At 35.6% G+C, this 25,224-nt stretch overlaps 1 pseudogene; it reads left to right on the forward strand.

Annotated features, from left to right (window-relative positions):
• The first annotated feature begins 808 nt into the window (after positions 1-808).
• The window catches only part of LOC132026598 (large ribosomal subunit protein uL11-like), a 117,051-nt pseudogene continuing 92,635 nt past the window's right edge, over positions 809-25,224 (forward strand).

Consider the following 25,224-nt stretch of genomic DNA (forward strand, 5'->3'; position numbering starts at 1 on the left):
TTCAATATGAACTCTAAACAAAATAAAATGTAGTCTGAATATCATACTCATCAATATTCTTTTAAGCAATTGAATACGTTTTCTATGTGTCAATAGAGATCTTCTTATTGACATGTATAATAATATTTCAAAAATTCACCTAGAAGTATAGCATTTAATGTCCAAAAAGAGATATGTAATAAGATTTTGGAAGTCATGAGAAGCCTGAATTCCAGACACAAGTCTAGGGTGTAGAGAAGGAAAATGTATTTCTTTATTAGATGGGTAAATACTAGTTAGCTAAATATACTCAAATAAATACATGGGTCTGGGCCTTATCATTCTTCTTTAAAACAATGACACTCATCAATTTTACCTAGTTCTCAGGAAGACTGTTAAGTTGGTGATTCGGGATGTTTTGAGAGGAAATCATACATTCATTCATTCATCAGGGTCTTCTTGAATGCTTATAATACACCACTACTCAGAATAAGAAGGATAAAATTTTGGTTTTCATAAAGATCACATTCTAATAAGGGTGAACAGATAAATAAATATGTAATATGCCAGATGACAACAAGGGTTAAACACACACACACACACACACACACACACACACACACACACATATTAAATCAGTGTGGTAGTATGGTCTGGAGTTCTGTTCTACCAAAAGTGGTCAAGAAGTCATCTCTACAAGGAGCCATCTGAGTAGGGGTGAGAAGAAGACAAGCTAGTGACTGAGTTGGTTACCTTGGGAGAGAGTAATCCAGGCAAAGCAACATACCACGACAAGTGTCCAGCATATGCGGACAGCAAAGAGGGTAGCATGGCTGAGAAAAGTGAGTGAAGGGAAGAGGAAAGAGAGATAATGTTTTCCAGAACTCAGAGGCTCTTACTGAGTCACACTGCAAGCCATGGGAGATCCTTAGGAGAGTAACATGGTCTTATTTAAGTGTTAGCAGGATCACTCAGGTTGCTGTAGGGAGGAATAATCTGGCGTAAATTTGGCATGGGTGGGATTGAGGAACCTGTCCTATTTTGATAACCTAGGTGAATGATCAGGGTGACTTTGAATAGGATGGTGATGGTGAAAGTGATGAATTAGAGAGCCAACAGGATTTGTTGATTGATTGAATATGGTATATAAAGGAGTCAAAGTTGCCTCCAAAGTTATCATTACTTTTTTTTAAAGAGTACAAAAAAATTAAAAATAGTTAAATGTACACCTTTGTTTCTTACCCCTCATGGTTTGGGTCAGTGGTTCTCAAACGTGGGTGTGTAGCAAAATCATCTAGCAAGCTACCAGAGAGTGCAGAGGCCAGCACAATGATGCAGAATAGCACCTGAGCGTCTGTATTTTACCAGGTTTCCCACGTGCTTGTAATACATGCTTGAGTTTAAGAGCCACTGGTTTAGGTAAAGAAAATCTTTTCAGGATATTTACTAACAGCTGAAGTCCTTTTTCGACAAAAGCCAAAAAATAAGTTAGAAATTTACTTATTTTCATTCTGTGACTAGGGACTGTTTTGTCTGTTTGTTTTAAAGATTTTGTTTTTTTGAGAGAGAGAGCATGAGAAGAGAGAGGGAGAAGCAGCCCTATCCTACTCCCCATAACCCCCTCGCCAAGCAGGGAGCCTGACGCAGGACTCAATCCCAGAACTCTAGGATCAGGACCTGAGCTGAAGGCAGATGCTTAACCAACTGAGCCACCCAGGTACTCCCCTCCCTTTTTAAAAAATAATGTAAGCTATTTAGCATTAACTGAGTAGAAAAGGAATCTCATTAAATTAATCATAGATTTTTTTTTCTCTGTGACATTTCTTTTTCTGCTTAGATTTAATTCCCAAACTGAACAACTTCTCCCGTTTCCCTATTGTGTTTGAAAACTGCATGTATTCCTGGTGCCTGTTACCCATAACCAGGCAGGTGAGTGTGTAATTTTCTCAGTGTTTCCATACACGAAGGAATATTTGCTGTATTTGCTGGCACCATGAAACATGGTACTAATAGTTTCTGCTTGGCTACACTCACCCTTTTGCTCTTGGGGCTTTAAATTTCCCATTGTGCCCTCATTCTTCCAACAGAGGAAATTGTGCCACCCACAGGGGTCATGCTGTGTTTTCAAATCCTAGAGGTAATGCAACAATGGTCATTCCTGGAAATGGGGAAACCCAGAGAGAGGAAAACAGTTCTTGTGTCTGGGTCATCCCAGCTGCTGCTGGCTTAAGAGAGAAGCACAAAACACCCAGGCACATGGGGACCTCTGATTTGTACCCATTCCTTTTCACACAGCAGGCAGCTTCTGTGTGGCTGAGAGGGCACCTGATGAGACACAATGGAGTGATGGGGACTTCAGGAGAGAGAATGAAACGTGGGGATAAAATATTGGACAAAAATGCAAATGAAGTAAAGGTAATGGCCGGCATTACCAGGCTCCGTTGCTTTCAATAACACACATGCTTTCAAGAAGATGAATTTCTAGGACAAGAGATGCACAGATACAACCTAATTGACAGAACTGTTATGGACAACTGATTTTATTATCTTCAATAGGCTGAATCAGAGAATCTGTACAAACACAGCCATACCTTGTTATAATATTCAAAAGAGAGAAATGTATAGAAAAAAACCTGAATTTAACTTTTTCATATTCTTTCACATAAATATCAAAAGATGCAAAGTTTCAAAGTGACCGCAACTATAAACCTGAAAAATAGAATCCATGTGATAGTAAATAATTTAGTTAACATCACTGACACTTGAAGGAAAAATCAAAAGCAAAATCCTCTCAATCTGATAGCCATCTTTCATTCATTAAACTTCCAAACAAAACCGCTTCCTGAAAATTCATGCATCACCCACATATATGGAATTATGTGAAAGCACATAATTCTAAGAAATGTTTACAATGGATTTCCATAAACTGCTGCAACATACAGTATTTTACTAGATCTTAATCTATTGATAGGTAATTGTAACTTTTTATTTAAATTTGTTGGCTCAGTTATATAAAAAATATTTTTTCCTTCATTTTAAAACCAGTTTTCTGACTTAAAATTTTTTCTCACTTTTAAATCACAGAAATATATATTAGGAGATTTTTTGCAAAGATATTTCTAAAGCTGTAAATACCTATTTTAATTCTTTTCTGTATTTATTATTTTGGAAGCAAGCAAAATATGAGAAATATCATTGAATAATATCTGCATTTTAGTTTTCTTACCTGTTTCTTGCCTGTTTCTTACCTGTTAAGTCCTGTTCTACAAGATTTGTAGGAACATCATGAAGCTCATTAAAATTCTTAGGAGATATGTGCCTTATAAATGTAGGATTACCAACTTTTTTAAAAAATGAGTTAGACATCACAGATATTTAGACACATGCTGTAGTTGGAAGTCCCCAAATATAGAACTGGCCTTACCTGTTCCCAGGGACATTGGCAAATCAATACTTTAGTAAAACAGATTTTTGTTGTCTTTTAAATGAGAAAGCACATTTAAGACTATAAAGAGCTTAACAGAGAGTACAAGTTCGGGTGTAATTAAAAATATCCCTCTGTGTCATAACTGTAGGCTGAGGATCACAGTCAGTCTCTGGCTCTGGGGAGCAACCATTAAACAATTTAAGTGTATTTTTATAAGATCAAGTAAAGCTTACCCAGTTTTCTAAATTCCATGTTCAATTAGGCAGAACTTTATAATAGAAAAAACTTACTTGAGCTACTGGCTCAATAAATTGTTTCTTCATTTAGCAAATGTTTATTAAATTATAATTCAAAGCACTTCTTTCTAAAGAAAGGGGTCATAAATCGGGGGGGGGGGGGTCACATTCCTTTGAGAAGCAAGTGAAAACCAAGAACTCTCCTTGCCCAGCTCCTGTCCATACACACAAAATTGTATGTAAAACATCAAGAAGTCTTCCAGCCATCTGAAATCCAGATGAAGAATGCCTCAGCACTAAGGGGAGTAAGGCTAATTCATTTAACACCCACTTATTCAGCACTTGCTTTTTCCTAGGAAATGTCCTACGTACTAAAGACACACAGGGAAATAGGTCCTGATCCTAGAAGACAACATACATATTTTGGGCAAAACATTACCTCACTGAATCACACAAATTACTTCATTTGGCTTCACAAAAGTGAATAGGAAGTAATTATAATGATTATAGTTTTGAATATGTTAACAGAATTGAAAATATTCAGCTGAAGGAAACAATGAGCTTTTTCTTTCCCCTTCCTTTTTCTTTTCTTTGCCATAAAATGTAGGTAATCATGAAATCTAAATTTTGCTTTTAAAAAAGTATGTTATGGCTTACAGTTGGGTTAATAAGCATTTTTAAGTGCCTACAATATGAAAAGCACTACACTAGACACTGCAAAGATACAAATTTAAATATTTTAGAACCATCTTTTTTTCCATCCATTTCTATGCTTTCGTAATCATGTGTTCTCTCTCACTGAGCACTTGCCTCTGAAAAATGGTATTTTAACACTTGACTGTCTCTTTAGCAATAGTCATCTTATTAAAATGATAGAACAAACTATATATCCTGCTGAGCATGATATTGTGTGAGCAAATAGAGAAAAGGAATAAAGATTTGCTTAACATTGATGAATGTAAGGAAAAATAAAATGTCCAAAGATAAAGGATAAATGCCAGAAATGTATGCATAAACATACACATACACATATGTAGGCAGAAACATATGTATGTGTATGTGTTCTAGGCAGTAAGGTCCTGAACAAAGAATGTGACAGTGATATTCGGAGAAGGCGGTATAACAGGAAGTATAACCATCCCTCCATTTGTATTTTATACTTTCTTATTTGAGATCCAATTCACTGGGTCACTGGAGGGGAGGGGAGTGGACTGTGGGAAGAAATATAAATAGGCAAAATAATGGAGAAGGATCCCCTTAGAGGCCCTCTGGGAGCTGTTCATGAAGCGGGTGTGATTTTAGCGGATCCAATGCCACACTTCTATTTCTGCAACTCTTCTTCACCTGGGAAGTAAAGCAAGAAACGCAAATAATAATCATCATAAAAAAAGGAAAGGACAGCAGAATAACAAATAACCACACACAGTCACTTCAGACCTATTCTGAAACAACAGAATACACTTTAAAAAGCAGTAAAAACAATAAAAACCCAGTCATTGTGAAAAAGGAGAGCCTTCCCTGCAATAAAGGCAGTCAATAAAGAAGCTCTCTCATTTAAACATCAAATGCACATTGTTTTGCAACACCTGTTATTCAGCCATAATAGCTTTCTTAACCTGTCAAAGTGTTTAAGCTGAGGAAAAGAAATGGGCCTCCAGCTGTGCAGTTCTGTGGAGAAAGCCTGTGCGAAGCGATATTAGTTTAATGAAATGTGTACAGATTGTAATTGTGGTAATAAGAGGGCAATTCCCTGAGGTGCCATAGGAAGGCGGTGAGCGCAGCCAGGCAGAAAACAGAAGCTTGCAGGCTGAGGGAGAAATGCAGGCTGCTCTGGAGAGAGGGCAGGGAGTGAGGCAGAAAGACTAGGAAAGAGGAATCCTGCGAATGTGTTTTCCTCAGACTCACTCCAAGAAAGAAACCAGGTCTACAAGGGGTTAAAACCCTCTCCTCGCAGCACAGCTGACCCAGAGCTAATCTGAATCAGTGTTAACTCTGTGCTGCAGTTGCTGGGGAACACAGGGGAGATGGCTCTCAGTCTGTGACAAGATGACAATGACCCTTCTGAAACTCATATTCAGGATGAAAGACAATGAATAATCAAAAATAAGTGAGGTGTAAAGGGAGTGATACAAAAGAAGAGACCAAAATGCATTGTAAATCAAATAAGCGTTGCCTTATTTTTGTGTTTATCTAGACATCATCCTAGGATTTACTCTGAAAAGATCATACTTTAAGAGTATTCCTGAGAGAAGGAGCCACTTCTATCCATAACTTGATAGACAATCAATTTGTCATTATTTTAAACTTCCTGAATAATTTAAAAGCCTGCAGGTGAAGCATGTATAGCAGGTCTCCACAGACCAGCATTATATTTTTAGTTCTTTTTCTAAATAGCTGTGTGCCTTTGGGCAAGTCATAGAACCTCTCTGGACCCCTGTTTCATTATCTCTAAATCTGAGAAAGTCAGTTTAAGCAATTACTCTGCATGATGCCTGTCAGTGTTCCCTTATTACCTAATAACATCAGGGTTCACATTAATCTTGACCCTTCTCTCTCCTCAAGGCCCATGTCCTATAGACATGGCTGTAGCGTTTTGGATGATTATACCTAAATCTTAGTGCTTCCTCATCTACCTGTTATGATTCAATTCCTTTTCAACTTCTTCTGTGGTTTTCACTCTCTCAAAGTTTTATTCAACTGGCTCAATTCTGTTTGTTCTGTAAGATGAGGCTAAAGATGCTCTTCATATGTACTCTTGTCTAGGCTGGAATATTTCCTCCATTAACCCCCCACGCCTCCGCTAAGGTACACTTTCTCTTCCTTCGGTTAGTAGTTCAGACTTTGCTTCTGTCAGAAAGCCTTCCCTGAGTGCCTAAGTCTAGGCAAAACGTTTATCCCATATGTTCCAATAGCTTCTACTGCCCACATCATGATCTCAATCTATATTGTAATTGCATCGTCCCTAATGTCAATTAGATTCAAACTTCCTGACACAACGTTTCTAGATTTATGTTCATTTTGTTTATGATAGTATTGTTAGAAACTTGTAAAATTCCTGGTATCTGGTAGACTCGCAGTGACTATGTCTTTAATGAATGAACGGCTAGAGTGCTTAGAAGAAGCTTAACCTGCACATCCTGGCAGGACAAAGGAGCCATTATTTGTGCTACTACCACACGTTCCCCATGAGTTAAAAATTCTCTCCGTCCACCTCACTCATCAGATTATTAACTTTCTTTATGGCAGGAAGGCTACTACTTTGCATCATGTCTTGACTACAGAAGTGTTTGATAAATACACACTGAAACATATGTTTACTGCTTTAGAATTCTATACAGATTATGTGATAAGCCATTTCCCAAAAGATTTTTTTACCCCAAAGGGATTTTTTTAATAATTTGAATTATATTGATTAGGAAATTATATACCTAACTACCCAGTACATGGTTTATTTTAGAGAGCATATACATAAAATTTAAAGGAAGAAAACTAAAAACAAAAAACAAATAAAGCACTAGAGTTGAACAATTATCCAGCTTACTTTCTATCTCCATAGAGGGACTATAGAAGATTATAATTTCTGTCCTCAAAATATGGGGACACTGATGAGTCCTCGAAAGCTTTGGTAACCACTTATCAATATAAAATGATTAAATTACATTAAACTTTTTTTGAGGGAGGGGGGAAATCCACAGTTGTTTAGGGGCAGATAACTTGACGTTTTAACCTAAGAAAAAAGAGATCCAAGAAAAGCACATGACAAATTCAACTCATATTTGCATTGTTTGGAATTTGATACTAGAACAGATTTTTAAAACCTCTTTAAGAACTCACAATTACTTGGGGACTGAGTATATCCTCTTTTCTACCTCCATGTAATTGCTGGGATTGAAGTCAGATATTTCGTTAACTACTCAGAAACCCTGGGGTGCGGGCGCCTGGGTGGCTCAGTGGGTTAAGCCGCTGCCTTTGGCTCAGGTCATGATCCCAGGGTCCTGGGATCGAGTCCCGCATCGGGCTCTCTGCTCAGCAGGGAGCCTATTTCCCTCTCTCTCTCTCTGCCTGCCTCTCTGTCTACTTGTAATCTCTGTCTGTCAAATAAACAAATAAAATCTTAAAAAAAAAAAAAAAAAAAAGAAACCCTGGGGTGCTAAGAAGCATTACCTGTTACTATGAATTAATACATGTAGCGTTATAGTTTGCGCAGCATTTTCATAAACAGTTGCTCACTTAATGTATGCAAAACACTTACTACCTTATTACCTAAAAGCTGTGCCTAAGGACATGGTTAGTGCTTCCTAAATGGTAAGTTTTCTGTAGTTTATCTTCAACAATTCTTACAAAGAGGACTGATATTTTAATCCATGGTTTACAAATAGGAAAACTGGCTCGAAAGTTCAAGTGACTTGCATGAGCTGACCCAGGAGGAATTGACAGATTAGAATTCATATCTAGATAATATAATAGCAAATTGTGTAATGCTATTATTACTCTTATAATCACCTACTCAATAACACATGAAAGATGCCTAAACTATCATGGGAAGAGACAGAATTGTATTAGAAGTCCAAAAATTGGCATCTTACTAGTGACTCTATGTATTGCAAATATCATTTACTTTTACTAATTATTGATTTTAATTTCTTTTTCAAAATTATGCATTGGTTTCATTCACATGACAACTATGTTCACCTGTGATATTTATATTTTCATCACAGGTGTTATCTTTTAGGTAATTAAGGTACCATTTGTAGGGATACACTATGTGTGAGGCCCTGCAAAGCTAGGAGCTTTACTGTCATCTTCTCATTTCATCCTGCCCTTAACCTTAGGTGGTAAATAATATTATTCCTCATTTACTAGATGAGGAAATTGAGGTTTAGGTTGCTAATTGACTTGCCAGGTATGCACAATTAATGAATTAATTTAGGATTCTTAGCCAAATCTATTTAAGTTGTCATCACCACACCACAATACCTTGGGGAAATGAAGAAACAAGTTAAACACAGCTTTTTTTTTTTTTTGGTAGAATTATCTTTTAGAAATTCTCAGGTCTTTAGTATACTAATGCACCAAGCCTCTCTGGCTGAGGGTGTAGAATACATTGTTATTCATGCTTCTTTGACAATGAAACTATTTTTTTTCCAGAATATCTTGTGAAAATAATATCTAAGTGCATATACTTTAAGAATTAGATGATTTCTAAGAAAATGTCGAATTCTAATATCCTGTAGTTTTAATCCTAACTTTACTAATTGGAACTCTCTTATCTTTCCTATCTAAATCTGTTTTTTAACTATGAGCAGTCTCAATTTCCTCCATGTGAAATGATATCACATAAATACAGGGAGTTGTGTGATGACGTCAATGAGTGCCAACAATAAAACAACATTTAAAAATCTCCTATTTCTAAGATGTAGTAAGTACCATGTACATTTAAGGAATATGATAATAGATTGTATCACCAGTTGAAAAACCTAACTTAAATGTATTTTTTAAATAATGTTCAAAGAAATCAAAGAATTGAGCAAGTGTCCCATGAGATGAAACCTGAGCTGGGTTAGTGGGAGAATTCTATTATCTATCTCAAACTAAACAAGATCTCGGAACCCACTTTATAATCGTTGTTTACTCTCACCTACTCTTAACTTTTTCTGAGATAAAATTTCAAGCCAAATAAAATCCAAGTTGCCAAGCAGACTTAACTTCTCATCTTTAATTTGTGTTACTTTTAATAACGGGTTGGAGGGTTTCTGAGACTTTCCCCAGCTGAGACCTCATATTGTGAGGTGATACTACCTCCTTTTATGGTCTGTACTCTTCTCTGATCCATGATGTCATGTGGAGCATCATGACGGATAGAAGCTGACACGCTCTGTCATGGAGCCAGTACACCAGCTGGGAAGCCTATTGAGCAACAAGCTTCAGCAAGGGGCAACTTGGAGATTAAAAACTTGGCTTTTTTTTTTTTTTTCCTGAGGACCAATTGACTTAAATACAGAGAACCTTTTTAAACCTAAGCCAATTAAATGTTTTAGAACTGAGTCTATGTCCGTTTTTTAAGATAACAAGTTTCTAGGACAACCCTACATATATACCTTCCGCTGGTTCCTTTTAAGACCAAAGTTCAAAGTTACTATTCTTCTCTCTTAATATTAAAACAAACAAACAAAACTATTAACAGGTATATTCTTAATCCAACTGGTGTATTGAACTGCTATATTCTTAATCCAACTATATTTGGATTATTTGATCTTAGCAAGTTTCTTAAAACAGAGTACAAATATCTTCTTTCCACTGAATTCCACTTGAATATTTTAAGGGAAATGGTGATTTTTGTCACTGACTTATGGAGTAACTTGTATTTTGTATGGGGGGATGAGGGCAAGAGGTTCTCACATGGCTACCAGCATTTCCTCACTTCTTTTAGGGAGTATCTGGTAATGTTGCCATGGGAAAAACTCTGCCTATGGATAAAGCTGCCATGACTAAATTTCTACTATGTTGACATTATTAAGATATGCTTCCCTTAAAAAAAAAAAAAAAAAAAAAAAAAAAGATATGCTTCCCTTTTAAAAAGAAAACCTTACCTTTGTCAACATTGGGAGAGATGAGTCTGAAATTTGGCTGTTCCATCAACTCCTCTGATCCAGTAGCCCTATAATCAGCACTAATGTAAGACTCCCCAGGTGTAAGGCTTCTGCAGGCGTTAGAGTGGTACATGCTGCCCCAGCATTAAGGAGCTGAACTTCTCCACATGCTTTTTCTTACTCCTTATCATCTTCTTCCATTCAACATCTGAACTCTAAGAAGTTACTTCTTCTCTTAGCTTATCTCTCTCAATTAGAAAAAAAGAATTAACTTTAGGTTAATATAAACTAGTTTTGCTGATATAGTATGCTTCCATAGATACTTGGACCATTCCCCTAATCATGGAAAAAAATTTCTGGTACCCTATTAAAAGGAAGATAAACTTCATTGAATGCAGTGAAGGTGGAAAATTTAATGGCTTGAGGAAAGAAAGTCCCCTAGAATTTCCGTACCAAAGTATAATTCCGACCAGGATTTTATTAGAGAAGAGTTTAGTCCTTGTTCTATGTATTAATTCAACCTAACCTCTACTTGTTCAAATGTTCCCAGTTTAAAAGATTTGGTGCTTCATGGTTTCTGAATGAGTTCTATTCACGCTATCATTTTTGCTGTCAATAAATGTCACCAAGGTAAGAATTATTTCTTTCCTATTCCAGTTTTTAGCTTTAGCAAATAACTTAAGAGAAATGTATGCACTACTTCTATTAAAAGGCCTTATTCAATGAGTCTTCTATATGTGATTCCATGGGCAACCAGAAGTTCTGCACTGTTTTGTTCCAACTGCTCAAGTTTGAATATCTATTCATACTACTCTGAAATTGATATAATCATAGATTTTCCAGACCTTTTTACCCCATCTCATAAGGGAAATAATCAGAACACCTTCCTTTTCTCTCTTCTGCACTTTATTATGTGTTTGAAGTTTGAAAAAAATACAGATCAATGGTTTTCCTTTAAAATATGACATAACTATTTCTTGCCCAGAGAGTAGATATCATAGATTTTCCTAGGTTACTGGTTGTGATACACATGAAGTTGCCTTTAATGAGTGAATTTGAGGCCACTAACTCTTCAGTAATTCACTTCCTGTCTTTACATATATCCCCGCTGACTCTTTAAAATAGTGTATATATTTGCTTTTAAGCATAGTACACAAAACCAAGGGCAGTAGTAGCTTTATTCACCCAGAAGCCAGAACAATATTTCAAAAGCTGAAAATAGAAGGATTTTTAAAAGATTTACTTTTTAAAAGATTTATTAGAAGACATGAATCATTAACTCTGGCTTTGCCAAAGATGCTCATTAAATATAGGGACAATATTGGATATTTGTTATTATCATCATTAGAGATTTTGCATGTTGATTTTAATTTAGCTTGGTCATCTGGCTAATAGCGATACTCCAACACTGTTTTTGTATGCTCACACTCAAATTTGTCAATCATTACTACTAGAATATGAATTTTTAGTGTACCAAGACTTTAGTTTGGCAAATCTGAGTCATTCTTTCTGGTATCAGGAATATGACATCTTTGACCTAGGTGAACACATAACAAAAGGAAAAAGTATTTTCTAATGGTAGCTTATAGTTTCCACTGTTACTACTGTCTTCACCACCATGGCAGAATTTTAATAAATACAGTTGAAGTAAATGGTTTTTTAGCCGTTTTAATCCAGAGAGGCCAGGAGAGTTCACAGGCACCATTGAACTCAGGAGAAAGTGAATCATTTTCTCTTCTTTGAAATAAAATCATGAAGTACGAAATATAGAGTTTAAGAGTACAAACTTTGAAGTCAGCCAGGCTGCCAGTTATTAACTGTTATTTAACTTCCATGATCCTCAATTTTCCTCTTTCTAGTGAGGATAACAAAGTGTAGGTAGGGATGACTCATTTAACATAAACTGGCACATAATAAATTCTCAATAAACTATTGATACTAAGCACTATTTTCTTAACATTTGCCAAGAGCATAGAAGAGTTCCTCCAAGTACAACTGAAATTGGGTAATAGTTCTAGACTGTTAGCCTAAAGCTAATCATTCAATAGCACAATAACAAATGGACATTCAAAGCATGCCTTTAACCTTTTGGTTTTTTTTACAGAAATAAAAAGTGGCGTTTTAAGCTTCCCTTTTACCCATTTCCTGCACCTGGACTGAGATTCACTTCAGGTGTGGTTACTGAACAGTGGCCAAATTGAGACTGTCCAGTGATTTTACAGCATCCTCTACTTCTTACAAATAATGTGTTTATGTCAAGCAGGAAGATCCTATACCAATTCCAAATGAGGATTCCTACCACATGAAAGAGGGCAGAGATCATAACAATGCCAACCCCTAGAAGTAGGAACCCACAGAATCAGCTCACTGCATCTTCATGGCTTCAGAGTAACTCAACACACAATGTACTGGCTGAAACAAGCCTTGACTCACAGAAAGAAGAGAGATGCAGCAAAATCAGCATTGTAGTATTTTCTGCCTCCCATGTCTGGCAAGCCCCTTCCAAGAGCCAACACAGGGCAGCAGACAGCAACATCCTTCTTGTGCTGCAGGTAAAGACCCCTTTATCTTGGAGGGGGAGGCAGATTTACTGGTGGGGCTGCCCAAGTATCATAAGACACAATATGTAAGCAATACAAGGAAGTTCACTGTGTACCCAGAACATGGGGATGTGTCCTCCTAATAACGCAGAAGAATCCGGGGGCCAAGTGACAATTTAGCACCTGTCTTCCCTATAGGAGAATGGTCCAAGCCCAGGACAGATTGAGACACCTCAGAGAGGGGTAGCAGGTTGAGCAATGACTGCTTACTCAACAGTTTGTTGTTTGTTGTTGTTGTTGTTGTTTGTTAAAAAACAACAAAAATGGTGATGGAAAGACTGGAGTTCTGTGACTTAGCAGTGAAAGCCCTTATATTAAATTACCAGGCCTTTGAACTAATATGTCTCCTAAATGGGCAATTCCTATCATCAAATTTTATTTTCTTTCTTTACGATTGTATTTCACCCATCACTAATTTTCTATTTCTCTTGTTTCTCATTAACTGCTTTCTTTATATCTTTTTGTTTATCAGTCCTTTGAGGAAATGTGCTCTGCAACGTGTTTTAAACAGTAACAAGTTCGTATTTATTTACTCACCACACAGTCATTCAGAAAGCATCTAGTATGTGCAAAAAATGTGCTAAGGATAGACAAGTACACAAGGATAAACAAGATAAATTTACTGTCCTCAAAGATTTCACATTGAGTAGAAAAAATAAAAATAGTATTCACAGCAAAGAATAACATAAGGCACATTGTGATTAGTTCCATCAAGTTACCACCTCATTGGCTTATGATAACTGATTTCACGGTGTCCAATCTTTCATTGCTTTATTGTATACCTCATCCTGGAGTCATATGAATCTTTAAACACATACACACACGCACGCAAGCACACCAGATCATTGCTTTACCTCAGAATCCTTCAATTACTGCCTTTTGTTGTCAAGGAAAACTTCAAACTCCATAGGTTGACATGATTCAGTCTTGATTTAGATCTCAGTCTCCCATCTTGTCCTTTGCTCTCCCAACCCCCACCCCACTTTCTGTTTACTTATCTCTACCAGAGAAACAGGGTGCTCAGGGTCACTCTATCCTTAGCAACTGCCAGTACCTGCATCATTGAAGCCATATTCAACTGATACATATTTTCATTAAAGGAAAAAATTATGTGTCTTTTCATACTGAATTTAAAGTACTCATACCTATATATCCAACAAGTAACTGGAAATACTGGATTAATGCTTGATATGGAAACTGAGGCCCACCATGTAGCGTTATCAGCAGACCCTTTACAGTAGGCAATAAACGGGAAACCAAAAGAGTTTAAACAGAGCTAGATATTGAGTTAAATACACACACATTTCTTCGCTCTAGAACTTGAAAAAGACTCTAATGCACTATGGTGAATCATCAAGAAGAGAATATAATCTTTAGTATTTTCCACATTTATTGGCAAAAGAGCATTTTTCTCACTGACCATCAATGCCTTATAAACATTTCGAAAGAGAGAGAGAGAGAGAAAGGAAACAAGAAGTGACCAGAAAGGTAGAAAGAGAACCAAGCAAATTCTCTTGAAAATAAAAGGATCAGTTTTAAGAATAAAGTGTGCTTAATAAATTGAGTGATGTTGGAAGACCAAGAAGGATTTGTCTGGCATAAGCATGTCCAACAAAATAAATGTAACAAAATACTTACAAGATGGGGTAGAGTTGAAGAAAACGAGAAAGGATCGTGAATAAGAGATGCAGGCACAAAACGACAGTCTCACAGAGGGCAGAAGGGAGCCTCAAATACAGCCATCCTGAATTTTCCTAATGATATTAATGAGGAGCAGCCAACATTTTCAACTTCCAGCTCCATGAACCATACCAAACTGGGCCAAGAACTTTGCGGTCTTAATTCATGCAGTAGGCATAGCCCAAAATAGAATTTGGATGATGGTTGTGCCTGTTGGAATCATATAATTGATGGACTGTAGTCCCCAAATTGAGCTTATTTATTTATTTTTGACAGCCTAATTCATTAGAACAGGCACATTGACTGTTTAACATTCCAGAATCATTTGCTAAGGGACAAATAACAAATCTGACCCCAGAGAGAGACTACTGACTGCCAGTATACCGGTGCTTATTTTACATTCGCTATCCACACACCCCACTTCTATTCCATTGTATCTGTCATTTCTCTGTTTCACTTGACTTTTTCCCTTTAGAATCAGGCTTTCGGTGAGTTTCATTTTCTGCTTATTTTCCACCTTCTTTTTTTTCTCCTTTCTCTCTGACCAACAAATGCTATGTAGCAGACAGACTCATTCATCTCTAGAACCTTATCTAGGGGAGCATATGTTTCTTTTCTTTGAGGTCAGATTAACTATTCCTTATATGTAACAAAGAAGAAATACGCATTGGCAGCAAATTCAGCTATGTTAAACCATCGTTTCTGTCCACTATGTTAAGCCAATTTAACATGCTTAAACATGCCTTTTGTCATCGACAACAAAAGCAAAAGGCAGCTGAACTCTGGTTAATAAATCATTTTCTGAGGCAGAAAGACTGCTTAGGAAATATGATGCCAGACATATAAGAATATTCTCTAAAGACTTTTAGCCAAGAGTTCACCCAATTTTCTTATGATTAAAACTGTTTTAACAAAAGACATTTGAAAGAACATAAGGAGTAACAAAATTTAAAAGCCAACTCACTAAATAGTTGAGGCAGACTTTATATTTGTAGAAGAGTTTATTGAATAAATTATTACTCCACAGCATAGAGTTATGGGAATATACTACAGAGGTATTTCGTGAGGATATGAATTCCAAGAAATGTTAACTTGTATTATTTCTAAAAAAAAAAAAAAAAAAAAAAAATTGCAAGACTTCAAGCTCTCCCTATTTGAGCTTGCATTTTTACTAAGTTAAATAAAATGTATTCATTCTATTTCACATATTAACAGAGTATATAGTAATAAGGTGAATTGATGGCAGTAAGGTGGCCCAAACCCTCACCAAGGAGATGTTTGTGGCCACTGCCTCCCAGCTCTAAGAGCCCATTGTAAAGCACGTACCATAACAGAGAAAGTACCACAATGCGCATGCACGCACACACACACACACCCCACACAAATAAAAGATGCATATTCACCAGAAATAGCCATCTATTATTTGATCACACACAGAGAGAGATATTGTATGACTATTTAATAAGCAAAAGCTTGCCAAATATCAGGTTTTGTAATTATCACTGCCAAATATTTGAGATGATAGCATAAACAGAACTAACTACTCATGCTCCTGTATTTTTAATGCACTATTAAAAAAATTGTGTGGTATTATATATTCCTTCATGTTAGATAGAACATGTTTTCATTTTACATAGGACATTTTCTGGTCAGATGATACATTTAGAAATACATCTTCAGGTGATCTGGGATGAATTTTTCTGGCCCAGTTTTCATCTTCTCCTCCCATCCAGCTGGTATATGACTTTTAGAGATTGGTCATGCTTCCAAACTGAGCAAACTCAGAGCAAAGGCGAGTAAAAGCTTTTGAACACACAGGTGCCATTGTGTGCAGAATCCCCTGTTGCCATGCTGGCTGATGAATGTAGGGGAGTGACAAGCAACCCTGGCCAGATAATACAGTAATCTCCCATCTCTGAAAATGACATTGTTTCCCAATAGATAACTAACATAGCAAAATACCATCATCCATATGGACACAGAGTAAAACTGGGTTGAATAGCTTTTAAGGTGATACAGCAAGCTGTGCTTTGAAAAGAACCATGTTGAGACAAGTAGCAACTCTCTAACTAGTGTATCACTTGCTACTGTCTTTCTAATGACATGCTATATTTGTATAAATGCTTTAGCCTTAAATAATTAGGTCCTCAAGTTAGCTAAATGCCTTCATAATAACCGTGACCTTTTTGTGCCAGTTACTTGCAGAATGCGAAACATTCATTATCTGTCCTTTGTATGAGAACACTGAGAGGATAGAGCAAATTACTTAGCATGCCCTTTTAATTGTATATTTATTAGATTTATGTAATGGAAAGAGCCCTCCTATGAGACAACTTTGAAGTTTAAGGCTAGTTCTACTCCATACAATTAATCCCCCCCAACTATCTTTGTAAACATATAATGTTTATTGAACACATATTATTCTAAATGCATTATTCATTTAATGTTCACAATAAACTCATGAAATATTATTATTATCACCATCTTACAGATGGAGAAAACTGGGAGAAAAATGTTGTTTACCAGATATTGTGCAGTAGAAAAGAGACACACACAAGACTTGCACCCTGATATTCTTGGTGTTCTTAACCATTTTAATGTATTGCCTCTCTTAAAAACTTGAAATAGCTCACTTCTTAGGATTTTCATTGCAAAAATTGTTGTGAGTAATGTTGTTGAAGAGTTTTGTCTTGTGAAAAGTACCATGAAAATGGGAGTGATTTATTCATTCATTCATCCTTCTTTTATTGACTGCTTCATTCTACTAAACAATGAAAGCATCAAAGTCCATGAAATGCTTGATTGTTTCTTATTTTAATGGGTAGAATGCAACTTTCTTTTTTTAAACTTAAATTCAATTATCCAACATACCATACATCATTAGTTCTTGTGTAGTGTTCATACTATATTGTTTCAGAAGCTAGACTGACTTCTTACTTCCTATCTAGTAACAAAAGGTCAGTAACATTGATTGCAACCTGTTCATTTTTAAATGACTCTTTGCTAATCCAAAAGTAGTTTTACATTTGTCAGCTCTCTTCTGATAATTTTATGCTTCAAATATGAATCAATAAGATGCTCATTTTAAATTGTGCTTTAATTTAAAAGCACCTTCCTCAGTTTCTCCCAACTTCCTCATAAAGCTTGGAAAAGCAACTTCCTTCATTAATGTAAATACCCTAGAGAAAATAATTGCAACTTAATGTCAACTGCATGGGATACCCTGTGTAAGTAAGTGCAGTTTACTCCAGGAATGCACAGATGGCTTAATATCAGAATATAGAGCAGTGCAATTAATCACATTATTAAGTTTGTCTTTAAAGTAATATAGTAGTATTCATAGACAGTAGAAAGGCAGTTTTCAAACCTTTACCATTTATTCCTGCTCCACACAGCAGCCAGATACACCCTTTTAAAACATAAAGCTTATTACAGTATTCCCTTATTCAAAATTCTCCAATGGCTTTACACACTCTGAACAAATTTCAAAGTTCTTACAGTGTCCTGAAAGGTTTTATATGATCTGGCCCTAAATCATCCCCCTGATTTCATCTCTTAGCCAGTTTTCATCTTATTCTTTTCCATCTGCTTCTAAGAACCAACACACGTACACCCACCTCGGGACCTTTATAATCAATTTTTCTGCTGAAAACACTTTTCATTAAATTTTCATGTCATTTTTCTTCTTCTCTCACTTCATTCAAATTTTTCTCAAGTAACACTCTTAAGGCAAACCTTTCTGTGGGAAATGGTTTTCTTTCTTTGTCCCCATATCAAAGTACTTCCAATCTTGTTTTATTTTCTTTAGAACATGTATCTGTGGGAAATCATACTTTATGTTTATGTATTATTTATTGTTCTGCCTCAGTAGAACAGTGCATGGCATATGCTAGATGTCCAATAAATGTTAGCTGAAGGAAGTGGTGAATTCAAACTCCATATGCCCATGATGAATATAACAATGTGTTCTTATCATCATCAAGAACAACTGACGCAAATCAACAGCTTGCATCATATTTAAAGTAAAATTTCATTCACATGTAAAACACTACATAGTGTACATGACTTTATGTTGAAGAAGAAAAAGATCAAAATACATATTTATAGAAGAAAAGACTTGTAGAAATTACACCTACAGTGGAATTCCTGAAATTGACTGCTCTAAGAAGCAGAGCAATTCAGGGTTTTTTGTTTATTTTTACTAATTTTTTTCTTTGTGTGTTTTCTATAGTACTTACAATGAACTCCTGTTTGTTTTCTAAATCTGTGTGGTTGGTGATAAGGCATATCTGTGTGACAGAGACTCACCGGATTTGTTGGTTAGTGCAGAGATATGCTGTTCACTTGATTAGTGTTACGGACTGAATATTTGTGCCCACTTCTCAAATACATTGAAACCCTAACTCTTAGTGTGGCTGTATTTGGAGATGGGCCTTCTAAGGAAGGAAGTAACTAAGGTTAAATGAGGTCACAAGGGGGGGACCCTGATCCAACTGGATTAGTATTCTCATAAGAAGAGATACTAAAGAACTCACTCTGTCTTCTCACACATGCGTTAAAGAAAGAGTATGTGAGTGCATGGCAATATGGTGACCACTTACAAGCCAGAAGAAGAGGACTTAAAATGAAACCTGCCTTGCTAACACCTTGATCTTAGACTTCTACTCTTCAGACTGTGAGAAAATAAATTTCTTTTGTTTAAGTCACCCAGTCTATGGTACCTTGTTATGGCAACCTGAGCAGACTAAGACAGTTGGTAAAATAAACAGAAGAAGCAATCAAATCATTATCAAATTGTTCACTGTCAAGTTATGTATTGAACCTAAGGACAAGAGCAATAAAAACCTTTAAACTTTCTATAATGTTTAAATTCAGAAAACACAAGTAAGCTTTACATTAACTCAGCTGCTACATAATAAGTACATGTATTTATATACTACAAGATTTCTTACAGGTAAATAATAAAAAAATATGTTTTAAGATAAACAAATCAGCATTTGATGGATACATACAACTCCTCTGGATCCAGTTACTTCAAAAATCCATTCAAAAGAATTGTTAAAATATTGTTGCTTAAAGACGTTCAATGCTTAAAGATACAATGACAGTAGATAATAATGTAATAACTTAAGGTATATTCTTACAGTGGAAGTATACAAATAATAAATATCACATTTTAAAGAGTAATCATATAAAAATCACTCACAACATAAAACTAAGTGAAAATAACAACATGAAAAATAATATATTACATGATTTAATTTTCCAAAATAAATTCTATACTGTAGAAATAGATTCAAAAGAAACAGCGCAGTAGTAATCATTTAGGTGAAGGATGTGTTAATAATTTATATAATTCTTCTCTTCTGTGTACTTCTTATAATTTCAGAAACTCCTGCAATTAGTATCGTCAGACAAAACAGCTATAGATTTTTTTTTGAAGGACAACCTTGCTTATTATAAACCTGAATACTTTTGAGATTTATCAAAGCCTTGAGATTTTGTGAGTGAAAATGACACTTAAAAAAAAGAATATATAGGGAATATCTATGTTACTATATTTGGGAAGCACAGAGGTAATGCCAAAAGATAAAAGGGGAAACGATGATACATTTCACTATTCAAAAAAATGCACCATTTTCGTTTTCCATAAGAACCTAGGATTTATCTGTAATCCCCTTCCACCAATTTAGGACCAATTTTAACTTCCAATTATATATCGAAGCGAACTTTTTTCCCCATCTTTAGTTTCCTTCCCACCTGCATTCCCCTTCTTCTAACACAGCTTCTATGCTGAAGTCAGAATCATTTTTTTAAAAAACATGATTTTATCTCCACTCCCGCCTCTAATCTCAAATTTTCTGTGGTTTTCTAATGATGTGAAACACAAACAAGCCTTCTTCTGAACCTGCATGATCAAAACCTTCCTGCTTCCCTTTGTGAAGCTTGCTTCTTCTCAATCCAATCATAGTGACCCGTTTCAATTGCTCAGAAAACAACACACCCTCCAACCACAGAGATTTGAAAATACTCTTTTTGTGGGGGGGGTGTATTTTATTTTTTTTTAATTTTTTCAATTTATTTATTTTCAGAAAAACAGTATTCATTATTTTTTCACAACACCCAGTGCTCCATGCAATCCGTGCCCTCTATAATACCCACCACCTGGTACCCCGACCTCCCACCCCCCGCCACTTCAAACCCCTCAGATTGTTTTTGAGAGTCCATAGTCTCTCGTGATTCACCTTCCCTTCCAATTTACCCCAACTTTCTTCTCCTCTCTAACACCCCTTGTCCTCCATGATATTTGTTATGCTCCACAAATAAGTGAAACCATATGATAATTGACTCTCTCTGCTTGACTTATTTCACTCAGCACAATCTCTTCCAGTCCCGTCCATGTTGCTACAAAAGTTGGGTATTCATCCTTTCTGATGGAGGCATAATACTCCATAGTGTATATGGACCACATCTTCCTTATCTATTCGTCCATTGAAGGGCATCTTGGTTCTTTCCATAGTTTGGCGACCATTGCTGCTATAAACATTGGGGTACAGATGGTCCTTCTTTTCACGACATCTGTATCCTTGGGGTAAATACCCAGGAGTGCAATTGCAGGGTCATAGGGAAGCTCTGTTTTTAATTTCTTGAGGAATCTCCACACTGTTTTCCAAAGAGGCTGCACCAACTTGCATTCCCACCAATGGTGTAAGAGGGTTCCCCTTTCTCCACATCCCCTCCAACACATGTTGTTTCCTGTTTTGTTAATTTTGGCCATTCTAACTGGTGTAAGGTGATATCTCAATGTAGTTTCAATTTGAATCTCCCTGAGGGCTAATGATGATGAACATTTTTTCATATGTCTGATAGCCATTTGTATGTCTTGATTGGAGAAGTGTCTGTTCATATCTTCTGCCCATTTTTTTTTATATGTTTGCCTGTTTCGTGTGTGTTGAGTTGAGGAGTTCATTATAGATCCTGGATATCAACCTTTTGTCTCTACTGTCATTTGCAAATATCTTCTCCCATTCCGTGGGTTGCCTCTTTGTTTTTTTGACTGTTTCCTTTGCTGTGCAGAAGCTTTTGATTTTGATGAAGTCCCAAAAGTTTATTTTTGCTTTTGTTTCCTTTGCCTTTGGAGACAATCTTGAAAGAAGTTGCTGTGGCTGATATCGAAGAGATTACTGCCTATGTTCTCCTCTAGGATTCTGATGGATTCCTGTCTCACATTCAGGTCTTACTCTTGTTCACTTGAATTCTTCCAATTCTGGTTCAAGGGTCGCTTCATCAAAACTTTCTATGGCTGATTAGTAGTAGGTTGTTTTCCCACACTAGAAGCACTTATAACTTATAGGTCTTTCTTTCAGGACTGTTAGTTTGTAACAATGCATTTGTTTTAAAAACTACATTATAATTAAGTTTCTTCTCTCATCTCTAAGCTCTATGAAGTCCAGAACATTGCCTGTTTTCACTTACTATGTTACTTTTCCCACCTCAAGCCCAGCAAAATGTCTAGCATATAGTAGTGATTAATAAATATTTATTGAATAAATATTTTCAGAATATTTTAAAAATCTGCAAATCAAGGATAGAAACATTAAAATATTCATTGGATAAGAGAGAAAAGACATAAAATAAGAAGAAAAATTGATATATGTATAAAAATGTAGCCCTTCACATCAGACTTATAAAAGATACAACATAACTGAAAAAAAATTTTTAAAGCTTTATTTAACATCTTAACGTCAACAGTGGCATCTTCAGATAACACTGCTGTAGATCTTTTTATTTTCTTTGATTTTTTATTTGCTTTGATTTTTAATGTTTTCATATGACTATAAGTACCCATTAATGTTGTATTATTTTATTTATTTATTTTAGAGAGAGAGCATGTTCAAGTAAGTAGGGTGAGGGACAGAGGGAAAGGGAGAGAAATCCTCAAGTAGACTCCATGATGAGCACTGAGCCCAATGCGGGACTCTATCCCAGGACCCCAAGCTCATGACCTGAGCGAGAATCAAGAATCAGCCACTTAGCTGACTGAGCCATCCAGGTGCCCCAATGTTATATTATTTTAAAAGAAACAGTTACTTTTGACTATAAGTTAAATAAAATGATTTAAACTAACTTTATAAAGATATTAATCATCTCACATAAGAAGCAGCTTAGAAGTCAGTAAGGTTCCTAGGTTGATATTTTTAGTAGCTCAGTGCTATCATCAAGAACACAAGTAAAAACTTGTGTTATCCTCTCTGTTATCCTTTAATCTGTCAACTTCTCCTTGATTTGGGCTTTCAATGTCCTGTTTGTTGATATATCAAGTGAATGATCTTGTGAAAGAGCTAAAGAAAACTCTCCACCAGTCCTGGACCATAATTGGGCAGACTTAGTTCCTTATGCCCAGTTCTGAATGAGTAATGTCACCAGGGCAATTCCAATGCCTAAAGTGACAGGGCAATGTCACTAATGGCAATGTCATTAGATGAATCGGGTTCTGGTGTCCAGATCAGCTTTCTCTCAGTCATATGGTAGAGAAGTGAATACATGAAGAAAAATAGAATGTTGTAATGGAAAAGAAAGAGGTGAGAGATAGGTACTAGAGGGGCAACTGAAACTGTATCTCTCCCTTTATCAACACATATTAGAATTCTTAAAAAGAAAAAAAAAGAAAAATTGATGAGAGGAAGAGAAAGAAAGAAAAAAGAAAGAAAGAAGGGAAAAGGAAAGAAAGAAAGTAAAATATAGTAAAATATCTAATCAGGCAGAGTAATGAATGCCTTATACATATTTTGACTTCATAATTTACATATTAAAACACAAATTTTATCCCCATCTAATGGTAAATATCAACTTTATGTCTTAGATTAACAAATTCGTTCTGTGTAAACAATAAAAATAATATTTTCAAGTATACAGATCTTCTCTATATGCTACACATTTAATTCAGCCTATCTATCTATGCAAATCTACAGAAATAGTAAAGTGGTATATTGAAATGAACATCCATTTGGTTCAACAACGTGGTACAAATGAACTAATTAAATGGACAACCTACTTTCACAGCTATACATGATAAAATTGACACTTCTGCAAACATTATAAGCTTGTGTCCACTTGTCCCTAATTCACAAAGGACAGATATTCTGACCTTACAAAATTAATAAAATAGACAAATGGTAGTATTTATAGTGCATTCACAGTGCAGCTACACACTAAAACCTCAGGAATTAATCCTGCAGAGAACCAGAAGTCCAGTGTACTTCAGTATTCTAATGTACTACACAGTTATAAATTTCTTCTATACTTAATAATATTGAGTCCCAAAAAAATAAAAATTAAAAAAATTTTAAAAATTAAAAAACAATTGAGTCCTGAATATATAAATTGTGTTGAAAGACATGCACAAAAAATCTATTTTTATAACATTTGCACAGTTGTTTATAGATTATTTGTGCAATGTAATAGCTCTAAGTTCTTCTGTCACTGAGAAACTTGACTATTAATATGAATAGTTGCCTCCTTTTCCACTTGTATATTTGGATCAAGTGAAAGGGTACTATTATCAAAGACAGCTTTGATTCTAGCAAGATCACTGCATCTTGGGTTTTCTTACAACTCATGTGAAAGGAAAAAAGCAAATATTAATTTTGCCCCTGTCCTCAGGAGTTTCTCACTGGAAGCTCAGATTTTCATAAGGAGATTATTACCGCAGTCCCCTACATTAGATCCAATCTCAAAGCATCTAACTCTCTAGGTCTTTCAAGCAACAGATATATTCTGACTCTGTTTCTACTTCATACTTTAGCATTAAGTAGGGGGGAAAAAGTGAATGCTTTCATTTATGAGGGCACCTAATGCAAAGGAATTTTATTTCTTTAGGTATCACTAAAGGTTGCTATTTCCTTGTTCACTCTAATCAGATTAGAGTGGAGTAGTGAGCCATTCCACAGTGCCTCCTCTTATACTTATTTACTTACATGAAGGGCTTCTCTCAACTTGGTTGCATGAGGAATGAAACAACAACAAATTTAAGGATTGGTCTGTTATTTTGCAATGAACTGATTTACATCTTATGTCCCAAAGGCATAAATATATACAGAAAACTACAACTATTATATCCATACTCTCCACATAATTTTAATAAATCCAGACAGGAAAAAAGAATAAATAGTTCTTGTCAAGTTCTAGGAAATCACCTTACTATATAGTAATAAATATTTTCAGAAATATTCTAGTTAAAGGAGTTAATATAGTATACAACATATCTTTAGGCATAAAGTTAATCTCAGTGAACTAACTACATTTCTTTCCCTCATACGGTTTCAGGTCTTTTCCAATAGTTCCTGTTGTCCTTATGGAGTCATAAGTCAAAAACGTTATTCAACAAAACAATTAAGAACAGAAATGTGAAATGAATTGAGCCAAACAATATTAATGGATGCCTAATTTAAAGTAAGCAGTATTTCTCACAGAAGAGGATTTTGTGGATTGTAGCAAGGAGCTTAAGATAGATGTTCCTTTCAAGGAATTGAATAGGTACGTCACTGTGAGTAGACAAGGCAGTCATGAAAGAAGCATATGAATAGCAATGTTTGTCAGTCTTTGATTACATACAAAATAACTGATTCCAAGTGTAGATGTTATAGAAAGTCAAAGAGAATACTATCAATGTGAGAAAAATTGGAAAGCTTTTCTTAATGAGGCAGAATTAT

This window comes from Mustela nigripes, chromosome 1, assembly GCF_022355385.1.
Source record: "Mustela nigripes isolate SB6536 chromosome 1, MUSNIG.SB6536, whole genome shotgun sequence".
Classification (NCBI taxonomy): Eukaryota; Metazoa; Chordata; class Mammalia; order Carnivora; family Mustelidae; genus Mustela; species Mustela nigripes.